Source organism: Rhinatrema bivittatum, chromosome 3 (assembly GCF_901001135.1).
Source record: "Rhinatrema bivittatum chromosome 3, aRhiBiv1.1, whole genome shotgun sequence".
NCBI classification, from domain to species: Eukaryota; Metazoa; Chordata; class Amphibia; order Gymnophiona; family Rhinatrematidae; genus Rhinatrema; species Rhinatrema bivittatum.
In genome coordinates, this window is record NC_042617.1 from 538,398,045 (window position 1) to 538,423,701 (window position 25,657).

A 25,657-nucleotide genomic window follows, 5' to 3' on the forward strand; every position below is an offset into this window, starting at 1 on the left:
GTTCAAATCCTATGTTCCTTCAGTGCTGGGACAAGTTATTTTACCCTCTATGGCCTCCGATTGTGAGCGTAACCTCCTTTGAAGAACCAAAAAAAAATCAGAGGAAAAAAAACACAGTGCTGACGATTCAACAGTTGCTAGTCATGTTAGAAGAAAGATTCCTTTTCTCATTTAAAAAAAAAAAAAAAAAAAAACTACCGTTTTTCGCTGTTTCTATACCCAAAGTAGACCCTTTCCTCTTCTCACTCCCGTGCAGACTCCAGAGTCTGTGTCTTGAGGGAACTGTAGATTCCCTTCGCATTTCTAAAATGTGTTATTTTCAAGTACTTAAAAATATACCGCTGGGCTCTAAGGTTCAGTCACTATTAACATCATATCTAAGCTAGGCTATGTATGATACAGGTTGCAGGCTAGTAGCTTCGGTGAGATGTCTAGAACCACTGCTGCCTACATTTTAAGGAATGATGACCATATTGATAGGGTATCTGCAAGTCTGTGTATTGATAAAGCCAACTTAATGGCATTTGTGATAAACGAATTACCCTGAACCTATACCAAGAAATTAGACTGTGCATACCAAAAGAGAGTATAGTGTTAACTTTTTTCTTTATATGTGTGACACTATAGAACTTAGAGTCCCTTAGGCACTTTCTCTTTTGTCTTCTATGTAATCCCCTCTGTACATATCCCATAAGGATATGCTAATGTAAGTAGTCCTTAGCCTAAGCAAATGTTACTCCTGGAGGAATTCTATGTTGTGTAGAATTGGCACAGCATTTTCCTCGCGTGCAGAATTCTGTATTTTTCCCACATAATTACATAAGGAGACCAGGAAGTGGCAGCCATGGCAGAGGAAGCCTATGCAGATGGAAGGAATAGTGTTGGTGTCAGATAGAAATGAGAAAAATGTAGTGGCAGGCTGACCTACACAGTCTAGAAGACAACTCTGATTTTTTTCCTGAAGATGAGGTAGTAAGTTTCAAGGGATAGGGCTGATGGTATGCTGTTCCATATTTTAGGAGCAAAACAGCTGAACTTGCAAAGTCGTATACAAGTCATTGATGGGGAGGATCGATGTTCCCTTATGCTGGGAGCGAGACTGGGGCCAGTTTCATGCTTTTAAAGAGCATTTCAAATTTTTATTCTCTTTTCAACCAGAAACCAAATGTTACTGACTCAGGATTGGATTAATATGATCAGTGGATTTGGTCCCAACCAAAAGCCAAGCAGCAGAAGTACAAAGTAGCCTGGGGCAACATAGCTGAAGAGTTGATTTCTGAGGACAAAGAAATTTCCCATTAGGAGAAAGCATATATGGCTGAGCTAATCTCTGCCCTGCTATCTTTTATTCTGCCCACAGTGCCCATCATTCTCTCCCCCCCCCCCCCCTTCTGTCTTTCTACTTTCCTGGCCAGAAGCAGACATGATATGGAAGTGTATGAGAGGGAGAGGGCAGTGGCACTCCTTTTGAGGATGGTGCACACTATGACTACACAAGTTGCAAGCCCCAAAATGCCAACCCTGGATGTGGGACTAAGGTAAGGTATTCTATTAGCACAGGGGTGGACAACTGTGGTCCTTGAGATCCACAAATAGACCAGGTTTTCAGGATATCCACAATGAATGTGCAGGAGATGACACCACAAATTGAATTTTTTTTTTTTTTTTTTTGGATAGCAAGGAGTAATTCTGCTCTGCATCTGTTATTAGGAATATTTCTGTGGATACAGAGTGTTTGCTGAACTAGAGATGAAGAATTTCTATATATTTTTTTTCTCATTCAATATACTGTAGTTTTAGGTTAAGGATGAGCCCCAGAACTCTCAACCAAGAGGAGTGGTGGAATATCTTCATTAAATCATTTTAATAGTAGCTTTACTGGGGATTGTACTTGTCCAGAGCTTTCTTGGTTGCATATAGGGATGTTAGAGTTTTATAGCCAATGTAAAAGCATCAGCTGCAAAGCCAAGGTATATATATTCTAGTGCAGTGGTTCTCAACCTTTTTTTGGTTGGGACATACCCTATAGATGGTTCTCATAAGCATGACACACTGAACATGCGACTGTCACAGGGCAAAATGTAAACATCCACGCTCCATTCACAGAAACCCCTTCGACTCCCAACAATAGGTGCAGAGCCAGAACTAGGGCATTACCCATACAACTCACCATACAAAAAAAGATTCTGGCTCTGGTGACATTTATTTATTTATTTATTTAGACATTTTATATACCGTCATTCCAGAATAAGATCACAACGGTTTACAAAATCATTGTTCATATTCTTTAACAATCACATTCTGAGCCAATATTCATAATCTAGATCAAAACCAAAGCAGATAAATGTTCTTATTCATGTTCATATTCTTGTTTAACATCTCAATAAAAGCAAAACAAACTTCCTCTACTACCAGGCACAATAGCCCCTCTTATGAAAAGACAATTTACCACCAATGCATGTCCTAGTGAGAAAACACAACAAATAAGTGATACAAATGCCTACATGCTAGTAAAATACCTCACCTCACACACAAAACTGACCTTCACTAACTATAGAAAGACCACAAATATAAATATGGAGCAAAACTGGAATGAAAACCCAAAAAAGCCACTCTGCATGCAGTGCAAACTAGCAGAAATGGAAAGGGAAATATAGCACCTAATTTAGTCCCAAGATCTGCAATAATACACACAAACAAATCTGTACATAGTTACACCTGCATTATGGAACACACTCAAACAGTAACAACCCGATCTATGAAAAGACAACACTACAAAATTTAAACTAGGCCCTAAACACTAATACCACCTCCTATTAGGAAAACAGAACAAGTCAAGCTGCTATAGATCCCACCCAGAAATAATTGTAAAACTATACTAATAAATGTTTCAAAACAGCCAATGAATAGAATAACATCCAACAATTAAAAACTCATAAAAATTATTAAAACTTGTCCAAATATCAATAGAATATTTCAAAACAGCAGACACCTCATATAATATCAAATAATTAAAATGGCAGTCAATCAAGAAAAATAAAAACTTAAAAAGCCACCTTTACCTACCCTCTCCAGCAACTCTCCCACTCAGGCCAAAAACACATACCAGAAGCAGCAGTGGCTGCTGAAGCTCTGTCCTCACGGTCCTCTTCCTTAGGGCCCACAACCAGTCACACACACAGACCATTTAGACCCAACAACCAGTCTCTGTCTCTTACACACCAGTGACCAGTCTGTCTCCTCTCTCACACACACACACACGCACACCAGTGATCTCCCTGATCAGTCTGTCTCCCTCACACACACCAGTCACCTCCCTGACCAGTCTCCCTTCTCATTCACATACATGCTCTCTCACTTAGATACATACTGTCAATCACACTTGCACAAACACACTCTCTTACATTCAAGCTCTCAATCACACACACATGCTCTCTCTCCTCCTCTGGCTCGCTCTCACTCATGAGCTCCCCCCGTCCTCCCCAGCACGAATGGCAGCCGCAATAGCTTCCTCCTCCAACTCCTGCGGCCTGAGAATGAAGAATCCCATCAGCTGTGGGGGCTAACTCTGTTCTTTCTCCCATTGCTGATCACTGGATGCACTTTATTTTAGTCCTGGTCTGCGCTGCTGCAGGGTACTTTATGCAGCATGGTCTTCTCTTCTTCCCATGCACTCCACTGTACACCACTTTCTGTTCCAGCCATGGGGGCGGGAAGAAGAAAGGGCCATCTCACTGATGTTGCCAGCTTCCAGTAACGCTACTACCATTCCTGCCCGGATGGAACAGCAGCAGTGTTAGAAGAATTTGTGCATCTTGCTGCAGTGAAGGAGAGGGAGGAAAGCACAACCGGGGCAGTGGGATACTGGGAAGCCGCGGAACACCTGCCCATTCTTGGCAACACACTGAGAATCGTTCTAGTGTGTATGCGCAACTTCTTTTTTTTTTATTTAGGAAGAATTTGAATTTATTTTGGTCTATTCTAAAACATCATAATTTTTTTAATACTATCTCATTGAATTTTTTAAATACATAATTCAAGAAAATCTTGTTAGAATCACACAAATGATCATACAAGAAACCAAAACAAGAAAATATAGAAATTAATATAACATCATTAATTGTGATCATTTGTATATAGTCCACAATATGGGGAGATAACAAGAAAAATAAAATGAAGAATAAGAAACACACCTGAAAATATATAAATGGTATCTCATTAACACATAATTTATGGATTAGTTAACCTTAAGAAATTTCTTCAGCTGACCAGGATTGTAAAAAAGATATTTTGTACTTCTTAGGATTACATAGCCCTTCTCACTCATATAGGTCACACCCAACCCCAGCCTTACCTCACCTCACCCCACCCAGCCTCCTTTCTATTTCTACTCCCCCCCCCCCCTTATTTCCTTTTGTCTATAAATTAAGCCTGTTACGAATATTTTATCCTCTAAATCGCTGAGGACTTTGAATATGCGATTATAGAAGAACTTTTAAATAAATAAGAAAAGACATGCCTATGCTGAGTTGCTTTGGACCTGGCAAGAAAAATAGCTTATTACCAAGAAAAAACTTCTCCTAACCCTAGAAAACATTTTAAGTGTCCGATCTTTATGACTCTCTTGTGCATAGGTAACAGTTACACTCAAACTACTGTACTAATTCTCAAGAAGCATAAATCATTACCTTCAGCTGAATCTCATTGTCTCTCATTAAAGCCAATGAAGAATTCTATAATGTAGTAATTTGAGCTTCTAAACTTCCATTCATGAGCCTGAGGTAAAAGAGAATGAGTACCACCTTGTAAGTGCAATTCTTCAGAAGATGACATAGTCCTGTCAGTCCTAGTTATAAGAGACTGCTCCAAAGCTTAAAATGCATTCCATAGATACTCTAGAGTAGTAAGGGGAGGTTTCCTTGAAATGCTGAGAGATAACATAGACATCCGAGTTCCAGATGCACTCACCACAGGGGTAGATCCAATATCCACACCATCGAGTCCAACAGTACTGGACCCAACAGGGGTAGATGCATCTGAAACTACTTCAGTATTCTGAGCATCTCCCTTCAGGACCGGGCTTCTCCCCAAATCTAGATGTGGTGGATGCCTGGTAGATCAAAGGGAACAGAGGCTAAGCCTCAAGTTCTCCAATCCCTGCACCTTTTAAACAGTTGGGAAAAATAAAAGCCCAGACTTGTCTGAGAAGCCAAGGTAGGAACATCAATCTTCGTTGGGACAGCACAAGTTGCTCCCTTCCTTTTCTTCCACATAACTCATACAGTGGAACAGCCTTCACTGCATGCAAATTTGTCTCATAAATATTCATTGTGGATATCCTGAAAACTTGACTGGGTGGGGGTCCTCCAGTACAGGTTTGGGAACCTCGGTCAGCACATTTAGGTCCTCTTGTAGTTCTGGCATAGGGGCTAGAATGACCAGATCATCTGTATAGAGCAAGCATTTGATTTCTGAGATTCTGCCCCTCTATCAAGAAAAGACTCCAGATGGTCTCACCAGTGACTTGTATAGAGGCATTATCATTATGTCTTGCTGATTTTCAACCCTTAGGATCAGGACTTCCCAAACCTGTCCTGGGGACTCCTCAGCCAGTCAGGTTTTCAGGATGTCCACAATGAATATGCATGAGATACATTTGCAGATCCATGGAGAGTCGGTGTATGCAAATTAATCTCATGCATATTCATTGTGGGTATCCAGAAAACCTGACTGGCTATGGGGTCCCCAGGACAGGTTTGGGAAGCCCTGCCTTAGACAGATGTCTCCAAGATCTCTTTTTTTGTAAAGTGCATATCTATATATAATCTTCCTTCTCCACCCACCTTCATCCCTCTCCAATCAGGTATTGTTTCATTGGATTTCTGCTCTCAAAAGAACTGTGTATGTTTTAGGATAGAATCTTAACTATCAAGCACTTAGCCATGTCCTTGGGCTTTCTTAGAATGCTTCCTGTTTTATCTATTCATCAGAAGTGTCTAGTGTGTTACAGATCTTTGTAAGGTAGTAAATGACAGCTGATAAATATAAAATTGTTCTTCCAGTTTGAGACTTGTCCACATTGGGTAGATGTGCATATGAATTCTCATATGCAACCCAACACCAACTTCTCCCTTCCCCATGTAATTTACTCAACTTCTTGGACCTCTACTACTGCCCTCCATATCTGTCTCAAGTATGCCTTAAATCTGTTTGTTTATCTACTAACAAGGCTTTATTTGCTGACCTTAGTTCTCGTTGTGGTACATGCAGTCTAATTGTTGTATTTAGCCATTCCGTCATTTCACCATATAGGATGTTATGAATAATACATAATGTCTTGTATATTATTCGTTGTTCAATAGGTAACCAATGTAACTCTTAACACAGGGGTAATGTAATCTCTCTTTCTTGTGTTCGTTAAAATACGCGCTGCCGTATTTTGTAAAACTTGAAGAGGGCGCAGTGTTGAATTTGGTAGACCTAACAATGTAGAGTTACAATAATCCAAGCTAGTAAATATCATGGCTTGTAATACAGCTCTAAAATTTTCCCTGGATATGAGTGGCCTTAGCATCATTAATTTTGCAAATCCTTCTTTTACTTTCTTTGTAACATGTGATTTCATGTTTAGCTCAGTATCTATAAACAGTCCTAAATTCCTAATTGTATCAGCTATTTTAAAATTTAGATTGTTGCTAAAAGTAATTACTCTCTGTTCTAGACTCATGTTTTTTTCTTTCTAATATCATAAAAACCGACTTCTCTACATTTAAAATGAGCTTCATTTGTGTTAATAGTTGGCTGATTATATTCAGATACATCTCTGCTATTTTACAAGTTTCATCAAGATTGTTCACGACCGGAATTAAAAACTGAATATTGTCAGCATAAATAAAATATGTTAATCCAAGGCCGGTTAACACATGGCACAGGGGGAGTAAATAAATATTAAAAAGTGTGGCGGACAATGATGAGACTTGTGGTACCTCTGTAGTCAGTTTTACTTTATCAGATGTATTATTCCCAATTCTTACTGTAAAGGTTCTATTATTTAAAAAGGAAGCAAACCATTTTAAAGTACAATCCATAAGGCCAATTTCTTGTAACCTAGTGAGTAAAGTTTCATGATGCACCATATCAAATGCAGCCGACAGATCCAAGAGCACAAGAAGAAAACGTTTGCCCCCATCAAGCCCTCCCAGGACAGTATCAGTTAAAGATGACAGTGTCTCCGTACTAAAATATTTCCTATACCCATGTTGCGCAGGATATAGTACATTATTCATTTCTAAATGTCTCGGACCTCTACTACTGCCCTCCATATTTGTCTCAAGTATGCCTAAAATCTGTTACAATGATGGCTCTGCTGGTAGGCCTTTTCAGGCCTTGCTATCTTTAACTTTGATTCTTACAAGACCAATACTCAAGCCAACACTCAGGCCCTATTCTATGCCTAATTAACAACTTTTAAAATAATCCCCTAGCCACCAAGGTTACAGGCCGATACAGTACAGTGCGCTCCGACGGAGTGCACTGTTAACCTGCCCTTGGATGCGCATTTTCCCTTACCCCTTATTCAGTAAGGGGCGGAAAACACGCATCCAACCCGCAGCACCTAATAGGGCCATCAACATGCAAATGCATGTTAATGGCCCTATTAGGTATGCCCGTGCCATACAGAAAGTAAAATGTGCAGCCAAGCCGCACATTTTACTTTAAGAAATTAGCGTCTACCCAAAGGTAGGTGCTAGTTTCTGCCGGCACCGGGAAAGTGCACAGAAAAGCAGTAAAAACTGCTTTTCTGTGCACCCTCCGACTTAATATCATGGCGATATTAAGTCGGAGGTCCCGAAGGGTAAAAAAAGTAAATAAATAAATTTAAAATGGGCCAGCGGCTGTCGGGCCGAAAACCGGATGCTCAATTTTGCCGGCGTCTGGTTTCCGAGCCCTGTCAACGGGCTCGAGAACCGACGCCGGCAAAATTGAGCGTCGGCTGTCAAACCAGCTGACAGCCACCGCTCGAGGTCAAAAGGAAGCACTAGGGACGCGCTAGTGTCCCTAGCGCCTCCTTTTGCCCGTTTCTACCGCACCACCTAATTTAAATACAGAATCGCACGCACAGGCAGAGCAGGCGTTCATCCACTCTCCCGCGGACTTTACTGAATCGTCCTGTTAGTGAGGCTACTGTAAAAAATCTGGCCATCCCATCCTCATTGAAATTTGGGGTTTACCCATGTTCTCTCCATGCAGTCATCGCAGCCTTCTTGGAAGCCCAGTGCTGTAACTTATTCTGTGCAGGTTATCCAGGGCTTCAGTACTATATGGTTTGCTACTAGGGATCCTCTGGGTTTATCCCATGGTTTGTTTGGGGTTTTTTTGCCTTCATCATTGCTTCTGAGTGTCCCTTTGTGTTTATGGAAAAAAAAGCAAATATTTCCTAACCTTTCTGTAATGTGAATTTTAAAAATATTGAGTAGAACTAGAACCAGTACCAATTCCTGAGGCATTTCACTGATAAAAGAAAAACAAGTTGAGGGCACTCCATTCAACACTACTCACTGTTGTCTGTCACTCAGTCAGTTTTTAACCCAGCCAGCCATATTGGGCCCCTTCCCAAGACTCCTTAGTTTATAAGTCTTCTATATGGGATTGTGTCAAAAGCTTTACTAAAATTCAAACATACCACATTCAGTGCTCACCTCCGATCTAAACCCAATCAAAATCATTCCTCTGCTAAAACAGTGCTGCTTTGAATCTTGTAAGTCATTGGATTGAAAATACTCAACTATCCTCTTTATTTGTAATGATGCCATTGTTTTCCGTCGATAAGCAGGCTTATTTAGCCATGCTGTCTGGCTGATGTCAATCAGGCATCATGGGGTTGAGCTGTCTGTCTATGCTTGAAAAGTTCTTTTCTTGTGTGGCTGCATAGCTCTTCCCACATGATTTGAGCAGTTCTCTTCAGTTTCATTTTTTCTGCACTCTAGACGGACGTATGGAGCAGTGTCTCTCTGATTTTTTCTCCTCAGAAAAAAAGAAAAGCGCTTTTAAGTGCTATCATGCCGAAAGCCCCTAGATATAAATACTGCCAGTGTGGAAAATCATGTTGTGACCAATGAGCACAATTACAGTTACCTGTGCCTCGTTCCTGGACATGACCAAGGGGCCAACAGACATTGTGGGAGGCAAAGATTCAAAAGTTGTAAGAGGAAGTCTCGGGATACTATGACCCCCTCTCCAAGGAGGGAAGATCCACTCAATCCTCTCCAGGGCCAAAAACTCACCACCCAGATCCAGTAAGGCAAGCCTCATCAGTGGCATCTGAAGGAAAGCAAAAACAGGCTGTCAAAATTTCAAAAGCATTGTCGATGCACATTGTGTCTAAAGAGTCGGCACATGGAAGTGTGTCTCACCAATTGCCGCAACAGAAAACTTTGATCACATTGACACAAGCAGACATGACACACATCAAGGCGTCAGAAAAAAGAGCGGACGTGATGCAAATCAAAGTGGACATGAAGGCAAATCAGACAAATCGATGCAATGCAAGATGTCACAGAAATCAACACAAGCCAAAACATCCCAGAGGATGATTCTTACTAAAGCGTTGGAGAAAACGACACAAAAGTCTGACAAATCGACGCAACGTAGACCATCAGGAAAGTCAATGCAGACATCCACGCACTTTGACATCACCCAACTCGAAGAACCCTAAATCGCTGGGGAATTCGACACATATCAAGACAAAACAGACCAGTCATTCCCCTTCAAGCAACAAAGCCTCAATAAACCTTGAAGCTCTCTCAAAATTCATTCTTTGACCAGAACAGGCACCACCGGGAAATACTGCTAGTCCATCATCTCACAGATCTTTGCTACAACTGTCTAATCAGGAGCTGGAAGAGGACTCTAGTGGAAGTGGTCTCCTCCCCAGATACAGGTCAATCTGATGGGGAACTTTCTCTAAACAGGAACCTCTAGAGGATAGATAAAATATCCCACTGACAGAAGCTCCAGTGCCCAGACCTAAAGCAACATTTCCCTTGCCAAGGAGGAAAAGATACAGGTCTCAGCTATCTCCAGGCTGTGCCTCACAATCCTCATTGGAAAGATCACAAGTTAAGCTGACTGTCAGAACTCATACACAAGCACCAGGAGCATTGGCAGAGAAAACTATGACACAGATCACCTCTATCTTGCAGTCCTTCTTTGCCAACCTGCCTTCTCGAAAGGTATCTGTGCCCCTAACTCTCCACTTCGGTCTGAGGGAAATCGTTCCCTTGACTCCATTCACCTTCCATCACCTACCAAGATGGACCTCAGTCCACAAGATTCAAATAGCCCTTCGAACTCACTGGTACTGACTGACCATCCAGATGAGTCACCGCAGCCCTCACCAGGAAGATCAACAGGAATCCCTTCAGACCCTCCAGAAGAACTGGCTCAGCCGTTATCACCTCCTGAGGATCTCACTTATTTGAAGTTTTTAGAAAAGATGGGAACTCTATTAAAAATAGAAACCCGGAAGATTCCTGACCCTAGAGCCGAGACGATGGGTATCTTAATCTTAGAGGTACCGTCGGAGCCAACCACTCTCCCTTCACATGCACTATTGGATTCCATAATAGATAAGGCATGGGAATCCCCCTATTCCATAGTAACAACATCTAAGAAATTAGATCTCAAATACAAAATGTGAAAATCTACCCATTATAGAATGGTTCAAATCCCGCATGCCTCTGTAGTTGTGGAGTCAGCCATGAAAAAAGGCAAAGACGACGAGGCTACATTCCAACACACCTCCTGGAAAGGACAACAGATTACTAGATGAATCTGAACAGAAAATATTTCAGAATTCCATGTTAAATGCTCACATCCACCAACACCAGTTTTATATAACTCAGTGTCTGTATGAATGAGTCCAAAACCTGAGACCCTTTGTTTCAATGGAGCAGGGAGACGCAGGGGCACCTCAACCATTGGCGGACCTATAAGAAGGCTTACAGCACCTCCTGAGAACTACCTATGAAGCTTTCAGCACGTAGGCCCGATCTTGGCAGCTTCTATTGTGGACAAATGCCTAACTTGGCTTTGCTCTAGTTTGATTCTAGAAGACGTCCACAAGAAGTTAGCAACGTTGCCATGTAAGGGCAACAACCTCTTTGGTAAGAAACTGAGAGAAACAGTCAAATAAAAAACAAAATGTGGCGGTACAATCCTTAATGTCACAAGCAGAGACTCAACTTTCCACCAAGAAATTGTTCTCACTATAAAAGAGGCTTCTACCAACGTAGACCATATAGGAGTTACATAGAAACAGATATTGACGGCAGAAAAGGACCAGCCGGTCCATCCAGTCTTCCCAGCAAGCTTATGTTAGCATCTGCCACTTTGTATCTACCATGCCATACAGGTCATAAGAACATAAGAAAATGCCATACTGGGTCAGACCAAGGGTCCATCAAGCCCAGCATCCTGTTTCCAACAGTGGCCAATCCAGGCCATAAGAACCTGGCAAGTACCCAAAAACCAAGTCCATTCCATGTTACCATTGCTAATGGCAGTGGCCTTTCTCCAAGTGAACTCAATAGCAGGTAATGGACTTCTCCTCCAAGAACTTATCCAATCCTTTTTTAAACACAGCTATACTAACTGCACTAACCACATTCTCTGGCAACAAATTCCAGAGTTTAATTGTGCGTTGAGTAAAAAAGAACTTTCTCCAATTAGTTTTAAATGTGCCCCATGCTAACTTCTTGGAGTGCCCCCTAGTCTTTTTACTATCCGAAAGAGTAAATAACCGATTCACATCTACCCGTTCTAGACCTCTCATGATTTTAAACAGCTCTATCATATCCCCCCTCAGTCGTCTCTTCTCCAAGCTGAAAAGTCCTAACCTCTTTAGTCTTTCCTCATAGGGGAGTTGTTCCATTCCCCTTATCTAGTTTCCCAAACCTTCAAAGTCAGGGCCCTTGCTGATTGCTGTCTGAGTCCAGTTTCCCATTCCCTCTTGCCGTTGAAGCAGAGAGCAATGTTGGAGTTGCATCAGAAGTATCAGGCTTATTGGTTTAAGGGTAGTAACCGCCACACCAGCAAGTTACCCTCATGCTCTCTTTTCTTCATTTCCATCCTCTAACCTTTAGGGATCCACAGTGTTTATCCCAGGGCCCTTTGAAATCTTTCACTGATTTAGTAATCCTTCGGAAGGGCATTCCATGCATCCACCACCCTTCTCTGTGAAGAAATATTTCCTGACATTGGTTCTGAGTTGGCCTCCCTGGAGTTTCATTACACGCCCCCTAGTTCTATTGATTTCTTTCCAACAGAAAGGGTTTGTTGATTGTGCATCATTAAAACCTTTCAGATATCTGAAGGTTTGTATCATATCCCCTCTGCACCTCCTCTCTTCCAGGGTATACATATTTAAGATCTTCAATCTATCCTTATAAGTCAATTGATGGAGACACCCCCACCATTTTTGTCACCCTTCTTTGGACCTCCTCCGTCCTGTCTCTGTCCCTTTTGAGATACGGTCTCCAGAATGAGCACAATACTCCAGATGAGGCCTCACCAATGACCTGTACAAGGGGATTATCACCTCTTTTTTCTAACTGGCTATTCCTTTCTCTATGCGGTCCAGCATTCTTCTGGCTTTAGCTGTCACCTTGTCACATTGCTTCACCATCTTCAGATCGCTAGACACTATCACCCCAAGGTCGCTCTCCTGCTCCGTGCACAACAGCCCTTCACCTCCCATCACATACAGCCCTTTTGGATTACCACACCCCAGATGCATGACTCTGCACTTCTTGGGATTGAATCCCAGCTGGCATATCTTCGACCACCATTCAAGCTTCTTTAAATTACATCTCATTCTCTCTATTCATTCTGGTGTGCTCACTCCGCTGCAGAGTATCATCCGCAAATAGACAAACTACCTTATATCCCTTCTGCAATGTCGCTCACAAAGATATTGAACAGGACTAGTTCCAACACTGATCCTTGCAGCACTCCATTTAACACCGTTCTCTCTTCAGAGTAGGTTCCATTTACCATCACATGCTGACTTCTATCCATCAACCAGTTTGTAATCCATGCCACCACCTTGGCACTCACTCCCAAGCTTCTCATTTTATTCACAAGCCTCCTATGTGGGACCATATCAAAAGCTTTGCTGAAATCCAAGTAGATCACATTGAGTGTTCTTCCTCAATCCAATTTTTCAGTCATCCAATCAAAAAAAATCTAAGTTGTCTGACAGGACCTTCCCCTGGTGACTCCATGCTGCCTCAGGTCCAGCAATCCTCCTGACTATAGATAGTTCAATATCTTTCCTTCAGCAGAGTCTCCATTAATTTTCCCACCACCGAGGTGAGGCTAACTAGCCTGTAGTTTCCAACTCCTCTCTGCTCCCATTCTTGTGAAGCGGGACTACTACCGCTCTTCTCCAATCACTTGGCACCACTCCCGTTTCCAGGGATGTATTGAACAGGTCACTCAGCGGACCCAACAGTACATCTCTGAACCCCCTCAATATCATGTGACGTAGTTCATCAGGTCCCATGGCTTTGTCCACTTTCAGTTTTCCTAGCTCTTCCCATATATTCTCTTCTATAAACAGAGTTTCATCTACTCCACCCCCATCCACAGTCTTGTTAACTAGCGATGGACTTTCTCCAGGGTCTTCTTTAGTGAACACCAAACTGAAGTATTTGTTTAATATTTCCATCATTTCTTCTTCACTCTTCACAGATTGATCCTTGTCACCTTTTAATTTCATTTTACCACTTCGGACCTTTCTCCTTTCTCCGATGTATCTGAAAAATGTTTTGTCACTTCTCTTTACTTCTTTGGTAATCCTTTCTTCCGCCTGACTTTTTCCTTCCTTGATTACTTTCTTCGTCTCCCTCCATTTCACCAGATATTCTTCTCTGTGTTCCTCTTTTTGGGATCCTTTATATTTCTTGAATGCTGTTCTTTTTGCTTTTATTGTCAGCTACCTCTCTTGAGAACCGGTTTCTTATTTCTCTTGTTTTTATTTACTTTTCTAACATAGATTTGTTTCTTTTGTAATTGCTCCTTTTAGTTGGCCCACTGTTGTTCCACCTCTCCCAGTCTTATAGTTCTACCTCCAGGTATGTCCCCATTTCGACAAAGTCCATATTTTTGAAATGTAAAACTTGGGTCTTCATGTGACTTCTCCGTGACCTATTTGCAATGACAGACCATACCGTTTGATGATCACTGGTGCTGAGGTGGGCACCCACCCGAACATTAGAGACATTATCCCCATTAGTGAGCACTAGGTCAAGTATAACTCCCTTCCTCGTGGGTTCCATTACCATTTGTTTGAAGAGAGCCCCTTGCAGGGCATCCATTATCTCTCTACTTCTGGTAGATTCCGCAGAAGGGATTTTCCAGTCTACGTCCAGCATAGTAAAGTTTCCAACAATTAACACTTCTCCCTTCTTTCCCACCTTTAGGATGTCTTCGACAAGATCTCTGTCTAATTCTTCTATTTGAGTCAGAGGTCTGCAAACGACACCAGTAAATATGGATGCTCCATCATCTTTTTTTAGGATGGCCCATAAAGCTTCTTCTCTACCCCACTTTCCTTGCAGTACAGTTACTTGAATATTGTTTTTGACATTAAGAGCTACTCCTTCCCCTTTTCTGTCCTCTCTGTCCTTCCTTAACAAGTTATAGCCCGGTATAACTATATCCCAATCATGAGAATCCTTGAACCATGTCTCCGTATTAGCAACAATGTCCAAGTCCGCCTCCAACATTTAGGGCCTGCAGGTCTGGGATTTTATTGCCCAAACTACAAGCATTTGTAGTCATAGCTTTCCAATTTTTCTCCCTTGATTTGTTGCACTTCCAAAGCACATTTTCTGCTTTTTTGTTATGATTGAGTTTATTTTCTCCTCCCACGTCCTGATTTGCTTGGGGTGACATGTCAGTTTCATTGGCCATCTCCTGCCATCCCCATTCTTTAGTTTAAATGTCTGATAATATATGATCTGAATTTCTCACTTAGCATTCTCCTTCCGGCCACAGATAAATATAGGCCATCCTTACCATATAGCCTTTCACTGCTCCATATATGACCCCAGCCTCCAGTGTATCCAAAACCATTTTCTGTATATCAGGTTTTGAGCAAGGACCTGCAATTTATTTTATATGGCATAGCTTCTCATTTCCCTTTCCATGAACAGGTAATATTTCTGAAAAGGTAATAGTCTATGCAGCGTGTCTTATCTTGCCTAGATTTTGGACATCTTTTTGTACTTCATGGATACCATTTCTGTTGGTTCCCAGATGGATGATAACACTGACATCAAAGTTCCTACTTTTTTCTTCAATGACTTGAAATATCTGGTTTGCATTTCTACTAGCTGAGGATCCTGGAATTAATTTAACTCTTGTGCCACCATCAAAAAGTGCTCCCAAATTGGTTCCTGTGATGATTGAGTCTCCCAGCAGAAGTAGCTTTCTTTTATGACATTTGATTCAGTTGCAGGGCTTCTGGGTGCATTAGGTAACTTCACTTTTAGAAATCACTTCAATATCTATTAGTGAGGTTTCTTCATTCTCCAATGCAGAAAAAGCATTATGTAGGGGTAACAGTGGGGAGAGTGTGTATCTTCATCACAGGCCTTATTCTGCCAGAGCCCACAGTTATCCAGTTGTTTCTGGGTTTTTTAATTTTGGATATCTGACATCTGTGTGGGAGTGAGGGTTGATGCACAGGATGCTGTTAAGTTGGGGGAAGGTGGGTGTCTGTCACATGTCTTGTTCTACCGGAGCCCACTATAAACCATTTTTTCCAGGGTTTCTGCAACCTCTGTGGGAGATGGGTGGGAGATACTGAATGGTTCAAGGAAGAGGAGTTTAATTGAAACCTAGACAATCCCTCCCTTAGATGAATGAGCTCCATTTTAATTGCAGACAACTGAAAGCAAAAAGGACAACTTTTGATTCTCCAAATGATAGGCCTTGGGACATAAGTTCCACAATTGTTGCATTGAATGAAAGACATTTTTTAATTTATCACTTATTACCACCACTACAGGTCACCTGCCTATCAACAGCCAAGACCACAGGATCAACAACTTCAGCAAAGAAACCGTCCAAGAGGTCAAAGACCCAGAAGACGCCACAGTCGTAATCCCCAAAACAGAGTTTTTGAAAAACAGCCAATCACAACACCCAAAGCATATCGGGGGCAGAATTTCATCATGCCTTGTCCAACATAACAACCAATCAATGGGTCCTCGATATAATATTCCAGGGCCACAAACTGGAGTTCACTCATCTACACCTGTTAGCATGCCTAGTAGCCCCCACGAGCAGACATTCTCATGCTTCATCAGGAAGCAACAACTTTGCTAAATCAACAAGCAATACATCCTCTTCCACCTTCACAGGTCAGCAAGGGCTACTATTCCCAATACTTCCTCATATCCAAGAACTCGGGAGGTCTCTGACCCATCCTGGACTTATGTTCTCTCAACAAGTTTGTCAAGAGGCAAAAGTTCAAAATGACCTCTTTGAAATCAATCCTCCCCTTTCTTCAACCCAACAATTGGATGTGCTCTCTGGACCTAAACGATTCGTACACTCGAATTCCCATCCACAGAGCCTATTGACAGAATGTTGGGAATTATTAGGAAGGGAATGAATAAAACGGAAAATGTCATAATGCCTCTGTATCGCTCCATGATGAGACCGTACCTTGAATACTGTGTACGATTCTGGTCACCGCATCTCAAAAAAGATATAGTTGCGATGGAGAAGGTACAGAGAAGGGCGACCAAAATGATAAAGGGAATGGAACAGCTCCCCTATGAGGAAAGACTAAAGAGATTAGAACTTTTCAGCTTGGAGAAGAGATGGCTGAGGGGGGGATATGATAGAGGTGTTTAAAATCATGAGAGGTCTAGAACGGGTAAATGTGAATCGGTTATTTACTCTTTCGGATAATAGAAAGATTAGGGGGCACTCCATGAAGTTAGCATGTGGCACATTTAAAACTAATTGGAGAAAGTTATTTTTCATTCAACACACAAACTCTGGAATTTGTTGCCAGAGGATGTGGTTAGTGCAGCTGTGTTTAAAAAAGGATTGGATAAGTTCTTGGAGAAGTCCATTACCTGCTATTAATTAAGTTGACTTAGAAAATAGCCACTGCTAATACTAGCAACAATAACATGGAATAGACTTAGTTTTTGGGTACTTGCCAGGTTCTTATGGCCTGGATTTGCCACTGTTGGAAACAGGATGCTGGTCTTGATGGACCCTTGGTCTGACCCAGTATGGCATGTTCTTATGTTCTTCCTTTTGGATTTGCATCTGCCTCCAGAGTATTTACAAAATATCTAGCGGTTGTTGTGGCTCATTTACAGAAATGGGGAATAAGGATATTACCATATCTCGATGACTGGCTAATTGTGGCTCCAGATCTACAAGCATTGCAAAACCAACTGAAAGAAACAATTCAATACTTATGCGGCCTGGGATGGATCATAAACTATGAAAAATTTCAACTACATCCTTCACAAATTATTCAGTTCAATGAGGCAAGTATCCACACCCCACTATGCAGGGCATCCCTGCCCCAAGACAGATCTCAGACCTTATGTTCCCAGTGCCAAATTTTTCAACAACTGACTATTACTACAGTACACTGAGTACAAGTCTTAAGACACATGGTGGCAGTGATACACGTCATTCTGTGTACCTGGCTCCACATGAGGTGATTACAATGGGGATTAAAGTCTTAATGGAATCAGCAAAATCAACCGATGTCAAAGAGGATTTGAATCACGATCTCAGTGAAAAGAGACATCAAATGATGGCTAAAACCTTCGGTACTGTCAATGTGAGCACCATTCAGGAATCCTCCCCATCAATTAATAGTCATGACAGATGCATCAACAAAAGGTTGGGAAGCCCATCTCCTTCGTTTGAATATGCAAGGCTTATGGTCCCCAACAGAACAGCACTTACAGATAAATCTCTTAAAACTAAGAGCCATAAAAAAATGCAATGCATACATTCCAACCAATGCTTCACGGGAAGTCTGTGTTGATCCATATGGACAACCAAGTGGCCATGTTCTACATAAACAAAGAAGGAGGGTCAGGTTCCAAGATCCACGAATGAGCAGAGAAGAACCAAACAATCCTCCAGGCATCTTACCTGTCGGGACTGGCAAACACCAAGGTGGACAAACTCAGCAGAATCTTCTACCCGCAGAAGTGGTCCCTAGATCAAGAGATAGCGGCAATCTATTCAATCGCTGGGGGACTCCATGCATCGATCTTTTCACAACAGATCAACACGAAACTGGAAACCTTTTGTTCAGTTCTTCTCGGCAATCGAAGTATATCCCAGGATGCGTTCCTGATCCCTTGGACAAAAGGCTTGTTATACGCTGTATGGAATGAGGTAAGCGAGAACAAGGTAAAAGTAAAAATAATGCTTATTGATATACAATCTTAGTAAAAGTAACAATTCTAAGCATTATTGATATACAATCTTAACAATTCTAAGCATTAAAGGTATACAGTTCTAAGCATTGAAATAGTGCTAAGCATAAACACGTGTGTATACTGTATCTCGGCCAATACTCACAACACCCTTTTAGTCATCAGCCTGGAAAGGAGAGAGCGCATCACAGGCGAAGGGGTCTCATCACTTTGCACGTCTGCAAAGGAGAAGCATCACTTTGCATGTCTGCAAAGGAAAATTTTCTCTCTCTCCCTCTGGGCCATAACTGTTTGTCTTTTATAGCCTAATGTAAACAAGTGTGCGTGTCAAACTAAACTGTGTGTATGTGGGTCAGGATTACTCAATATCCTAGAATCAGGCCTGTGTCAGCAGTCCCAGTCTAAACAATGCATTCCAGACTCAAGGATGGATGGTCAGGTCTCTGGGCCGAATGTCAGTGCTGCAAACATGCTGAGCTGATTCTGCAGTTTCCCTTACACTCCACCCCTTGAGTAATCATGTCCTGGAATCCACAGCAGTGTAAGAGGCTATAGTAAGAGGATGTGGTCGACTTAATTGATGAACACGATAGTGAGATAACAAGTACAAACGTAACACAGGATACAAATACACATGACAAGTATGATAGGGTGTAGGAGCCAATTTAACATAGCGGAGTGATCGGTCGTCAGTGATTTTGTGACTCAAAGAATGAAGATGATCAGCTACAAATAGAGTTTTAAGTGACACAATATCTATAATATGTGCTGTAATTAATGAGAGGCAGTTTGCTAATCTATATTTACATTGGTCAGAACAATGTGTAAACATGCATTAAACACTGGTCCTTTTAGGACTAGCAAATATAGAAAAACAAGGGCTACTACCATATTTGCAAGAAAAGCTCCCTCTGTGTAATGGGTCAGAATATCCTTATCAATACCTAAGCCCCATCTAAACTGCATGACCCTGGAGTTTAACTGATACAGAGATCTGCCCAATTTAAAACAGTAGCAAGGCGTGCTGTGGCCTGCCAGGAGTGTCCCACAGTGATTGGTCTCAGTATCTTCTGTCATCCATTGCGATCTCCATTCTTCTTGTTGTATGTGGTTGGCCTCTCTGATTTCTGGGGGACACCCAGCTAATCAGGATATATATAGGCCACACTCATTGATTATCCAGTATCAGGCCTACTGCGCTCAGTATAGCCTGCGTCCACATGTGCAGTTATTTGGGTGCCTCCACCCCTCGATGAAGTATTGTCTTAGGTCCTTGCTCAACAGCATCTCCCACTGGCAGCATACAGCCTGCTAATCTCCTTATCTTTTAGGTATCTGGAACAGTTAAACGCAGGTGTAGTACATACTCCCCCACCCCCTGGTGGTGCAAAAAAACCCCCAAAAAAAACAAACAACAAATCCTGTTTCAAAAATCTATTCTAGGTCTTTCTAAAAAAAAAAAAAAAAAAAATTACTGTCTGAACCATTAACACAGAGAAGAGCAACTACAGAGCAATAAAACTCATCAATTTAAACTGTATCATTAACGTGAGAATCAAAATAGTAGCAATTGCAAGTAACAGTGTGATTAGGTATTACTGAGTGTATCATAATCATATTTCATCATGATAATCAGTTATTACATTTCAAAGAGATATACATATTACTTAAAAACATGGTCTAAGTAATGCCACCCCCATGGAACAAGGAAATTCTGAGCACTTCAGTCCATAAAATGAAATATTCAAGGTATCTTCTGTGGCAAAGGGTGGGATGATTTCAAGTTATGAGGTCAATGACAAATGATGTGAATATGTCTCGCAGCACAGCACTCTAGAAGCTGTCCTCGAAGTACAGCCGCTGCACTCCCAGCACTAATTGAGATGTTTGTGTTTATGGATTAATACTTGATATAAGATGAATAAAAACCGAAATTAAGTAAATAAGAAACTCTACAATAATCATCAATAACTTCTCGTATGCAATAATCCCTATATACACTATTCATATGGATATCCAATATTGTTTTATCATAGTTCAAAGAAACAGCTACAAAATGTCTAATCCCTTCTTTGATTCCCCACTTTCCTATAAAGTAACACAATATTCAGACAAAAGCAACCCAGATGTTAGTCATCCTTTCACTCAAACTGTACATAAACCCCAAAAGGTGGAAGGAGGAAAAGTGGAAGAAAAAGAAAACAAAAAAAAACCCACAACCCCACAGTACCCTCCTTACTTGCAAGTAAACAAATATTAATAGGGAAAAAAGGAAGAAGAGAAGAGGGAAGAAAAAAAATTCAATTATCACCCCTTAGCATAATATACTCTAGAACATTATTTAAAACATTTTGTCCATAAAACTTTAGCAGTGACTGCTTCACTTATATGACGTCAGAAGCTATTGTGTATTCAATGCACTTTTCTACAGCCAGTAAGCTCTGTCTTCATCTGTACACAATGGAACATGTACAACACAGAATGACAGAGAACCACAGACAGAAAACAATTATCAAACATTAGAGCTCAAAAAGTAGGCCTTTTAAAAGTAAAAACAAAAATCTTTGGATCCAAAATTAAGCAAAAATCAGAATTTTTAAAACAGATCTGTTAAAAAAAAAACCAACAAAAAAACCCAAAACAAAATCTAGGAGAAAGAAAAACCCTCAGCTTCCTGTACAGCAGCTTTTATTCTTGTAAATCTGTAAAAGAAAAATCTCACATGCAAAGAGAGGTTAATTTTAATCCTTGAATTCACATTACAAAGTATTAAATGGCTAGCTATAAGTAATTGAGCAGCACCATTAAGGTTAAAAATCACTACTTTGATTATCTTCTAACTAAAAGATTCTGATTGCTTAATCACAGAAACCAAAATTGTTTACATTCCTTCAAATTTAGTCATGTGGGATAGATGGGAGAGAGGGGAAAGGAAAAAAGTTTACTAGACAGATCTCTCTCTGCTTCTACAAAATTTTTTTGCTCAACCTATAGCTGCACAATTAAAATATTACAAACTTTTCATTAGGTTATCAGCTGAGGCCAAACACGTAAGTATTGGGTGTGCCCGATTGTAGAAGGACTGTGGTCAGCCACCCCCAACTTAATCTACGGGCCTGCTGGGAAGGGAAGGTAAATACTGAATGTAAAATCCAGGGGTTTGTGACAATTTTTTGTTGTATGTACTTTTCTCCTGCATCGATAACAAATGCCACGAAACTTCTAACTAAATACAGGCCTTCCCTTTAACATCCTGTCACAGATGCATGCAGTGGTGAAATTCTCACTGCCCCCTCTTCTGGATCATTTGCTCCCCCATTTGCAGTGGTCTTTATATTACCTTCTTTTTCATTCTTATAATCAGAGGAAGATTTGGGTTTTCGGTGTTCCCAAAGGATTAACTATTTAGATGGCTAATTTCAGACTTTAAAGTTTCATTCTAAGTACTAGCAATTTTTAGCTTCTCATTTAAATCAGTCTCACACTGCTCATAGCATTGTCTATCTTCTGCAAAAAAAAAAATAATTCTCCAGTTTTAGCCAATTACAGTTTCCTTGTCTCAACCTATCTGTCAATATCTTAAGGCGTTGTGACCAAGCATTTGTAATATTTAACAATAGTCATATTAAGGCTATGCTCTGCTTATTCTTATTTTTTGAGCATTGTGGCATGGATATACTTAGAAATCTTATTTTCTATATCATCAAAAGAATTTAAGTCTGCTAAGACATTAGAATGCCATGGGTTCTTCCCACATACTGCTGCTCCAAAAAGTGCTTTTTCTTAGTTTCTGCTTTTAATTCTAGTTTAGTGTCCTTGTGATTCTTAACAAACGACACCTTCTGTTGCCACATAATGCTAAAGTTAAATACACACAGAATATTCTATACTCAATAGATTTTCTTATGCACTGTCCTACTTTCTGCAAATTACAAGAAAAATTCTTAACACAAACTAGACGTTCCCAACATAAACAAATCAACCCTTCACAGTAAAAGATCAAGGAATACAGAGACACAAATTAAAGGCTCATATAAAACTTTCACCATTGATTTTCAGTTTTCCTATAGCATTTTACATGATTTATTCTCCCATCCCGGGATATCCAGGAAGTCGCTATACTAATTTCATTTCACTTTCTGCGTAACCCGGCTCACTGCACCACGCTGTATTTGTATTAACTGTACGGCTGCCCTTTCTGCCACCACTGGTTATATATCCGCTTTATCTTTACAAAGCTGCAACTGACATTGCAACACCACTCTATGCTGCCTTAATATCTCTTATTCTTCTTGGGCTGCGGCTAGTTGCTACTGCAACTCATTAACCCTTAAGTGAGCTTTCCTATACCCAGTAAGAAATATCCATCCCCGCCGGGCAATGCATGCTAGTTCTTTCCCTGCAACTATAGGAACTCGTTGAAAAATATCCACCATCTTGTGGGGTTCTATGCCCAGTTTCCTATCACAATTTTCACATAACCCCATATTACACCCCCACTCATTGACCAGCAGTGAGTAGGTTACATCTTCCCAGCTGGGAATTTCTGCTAGGGCTTTCACCTCCGCCCCTTCAGATTCTTTTCTGCCCTTCTTTTGTTCTTTCTTAGGCAGACCTCGCACAGTACTAAACACACACACACACACACTATGATACAAGATAGGAGATATACAGTAATGAAAATATAGCTTTATTTACAGCACACATACTTCATTTCCCATAACTATAATACATCAACGGGAAAGATCCTGCGCCACTCATCAGTGCACAGGTGAGGCTCCAAGTTCCCACCGGAGGACCCTGAACTTTTATAGGGCTTTGTAAACAAGTGTGTGTGCGTAGATGAGCCAGCACCTGGGTCTGGGAGCCTTTCTGGGTAACTGTTTCTAAGTGGCATCATAACATAATGTTGTCTTCAACCACGTCTTCCTACTGTCCCTAGTTCTTTCCCTTTAATTACTGGGACCTCTTGTAGCTTCTTTACAATATCTACAGGCTCGCCACCTACATCCCATGCCTCTGCGAATCCCATATTCATTGCCCATTCCTGTGCCGGGATTTTAACATTCACGGGGGTAACAGGTTCGGATGGCTGCTTTGTTTCCCTTTTAAATAAAGCCATCCCATCCTAGTCGCCAAATGTAAGGAATGAGGTAAGCGAGAACAAGGTAAAAGTAAAAATAATGTTTATTGATATACAATCTTAGTAAAAGTATTGATATACAATCTTAACAATTCTAAGCATTAAAGATATACAGTTCTAAGCATTGAAATAGTGCTAAGCATAAACATGTGTGTGTACACTGTATCTCGGCCAATACTCACAACACCCTTTTAGTCATCAGCCTGGAAAGGAGAGAGCGCATCACAGGCGAAGGGGTCTCATCACTTTGCACGTCTGCAAAGGAGAAGCATCACTTTGCATGTCTGCAAAGGAAATTTTTCTCTCTCTCCCTCTGGGCCATAACTGGTTGTCTTTTATAGCCTAATGTAAACAAGTGTGCGTGTCAAACTAAACTGTGTGTATGTGGGACAGGATTACTCAGTATCCTAGAATCAGGCCTGTGTCAGCAGTCCCAGTCTAAACAATGCATTCCAGACTCAAGGATGGATGGTCAGGTCTCTGGGCCGAATGTCAGTGCTGCAAACATGCTGAGCTGATTCTGCAGTTTCCTTTACATACGCCTATCCCCAAATTCCACTAATATCTGGCATGATACAAAAATGTATATCGGACAGAGCGGAAATAATACTTATCGCTCCGGCATGGCCGAGAGCTGTAGTTTGCTTATCTAGTACACCTTTCCACTCAGCCACCACTGTTTCTTGGAAACAGTGCAAAGATGCTAACGCAAGAGAATGGGGCTCTTATTCATCTGATGCAGTCCTTTCTCCAACTCAAGGCATGGAGATTGAGCAGGAATTCCTAAGACATTTCCAACTACCACCCCATATCACAGATATGTTACTAGCAGCCAAAAAACCATCCACCAGGAGGAATTACTCCTTCAAATGGAAGAGATACTCTAATTGGTACTACCAATGGAGCATTGACCCTTTCACTTGCTCCCCAAAGAGTTTGCTAATGTACCTACACTCACTTTCTAACTCAGGCTTAGCAGTGTGCTACATCTGCAGCAGCTTTGTAATCATCCTAAAATTAGGCTGAATATCAGTTTAAACCAAATGTTACCTTTGGAAAAATCTGGGAAGTTATAAGTGAAAATCGGTTTAAACTGAAAACAAAAGACCCTAATTACATTATAGTATTTTTCAATTAAATCTCTATTTTCTGTAAGAAGTGTATGATCCTACCTCCAGGGATTATAGATCAGGAAAATTTAACATCTCTATTTAACTGGAATGTTAAAAGTTTAACTGAGAACCTCTGATTTGGAGAGTACTTTCCCCAGCCTGGTTAACTCTTACTACTACATATATGTCATATTTTCCCATAGATTCTGTTTTTTATGTCCTTCCACAAATCTGTGAAGATGCCGATATGGATTATTTTCAGAGGGGTAGTTATGTTAAGTCCGGTGTGGCAAAAATGACAGAGGCGGATGGCTCCTCTCACATTCATCATAACTCTTCCGAATATGAGGTAGTATTTAGATGATGTATATCCAGACAGACCTGGAGAACTGACCCTTTCACCCTTGCCCTACTCCCAAGGTGGTGCTTGTTTTTGCAAGAACTATTTGTGGATGTGAGAAGCAAGAAAGAGGGAAGTGATAAGAAATATAGAAGTAAATACTCATTGTTCCCTCCGAGTAGGCACCAAAGGAAACTTGGCTGAGCAGAGGACATGTGCAGGTCCCTATGAGTGATGGCTTATTTTTGACAATACAGAAGTGAGAAAACCATAGAGGGAAGTAGATGCTGGGGTGGTTGATGTAAAGGAGAGGGGTAATAAAATATATGCATGCAAACACATGCACGCATTTATGATTCACTATGAACTTTTGTACCTTTGCACACGGGAAAAGAGGAAATTATGCATACATTGGAAATAAATGATAAAAATAATCAAGAGGGATGCAAGGATGAGAGTACATGTGTAACTGACAGGACAAAGGAAAATATGTATCCTGGCACCATGTGGTAAGGATTGATCACATGATAAGCATTGTAAAATCACATACAAGGTATTGTAAAGAACA

General features: G+C 40.9%; 1 long non-coding RNA gene across 2 annotated transcripts; it reads right to left on the reverse strand.

Moving 5' to 3' along the window:
* Positions 1 to 8,070: 8,070 nt before the first annotated feature.
* Positions 8,071 to 19,868, reverse strand: LOC115088855. Of its 2 annotated transcripts, none has more exons than XR_003855937.1 (3): positions 18,640 to 19,868; positions 18,205 to 18,439; positions 8,071 to 9,321 (listed from the first exon to the last, which is right to left on the reverse strand). It is a non-coding gene; the product is annotated as an uncharacterized LOC115088855 (long non-coding RNA). The 2 variants fall into 2 exon arrangements; XR_003855938.1 differs by having other exon boundaries at positions 8,071 to 9,024; positions 9,136 to 9,321; positions 18,205 to 19,868.
* Positions 19,869 to 25,657: the final 5,789 nt, after the last annotated feature.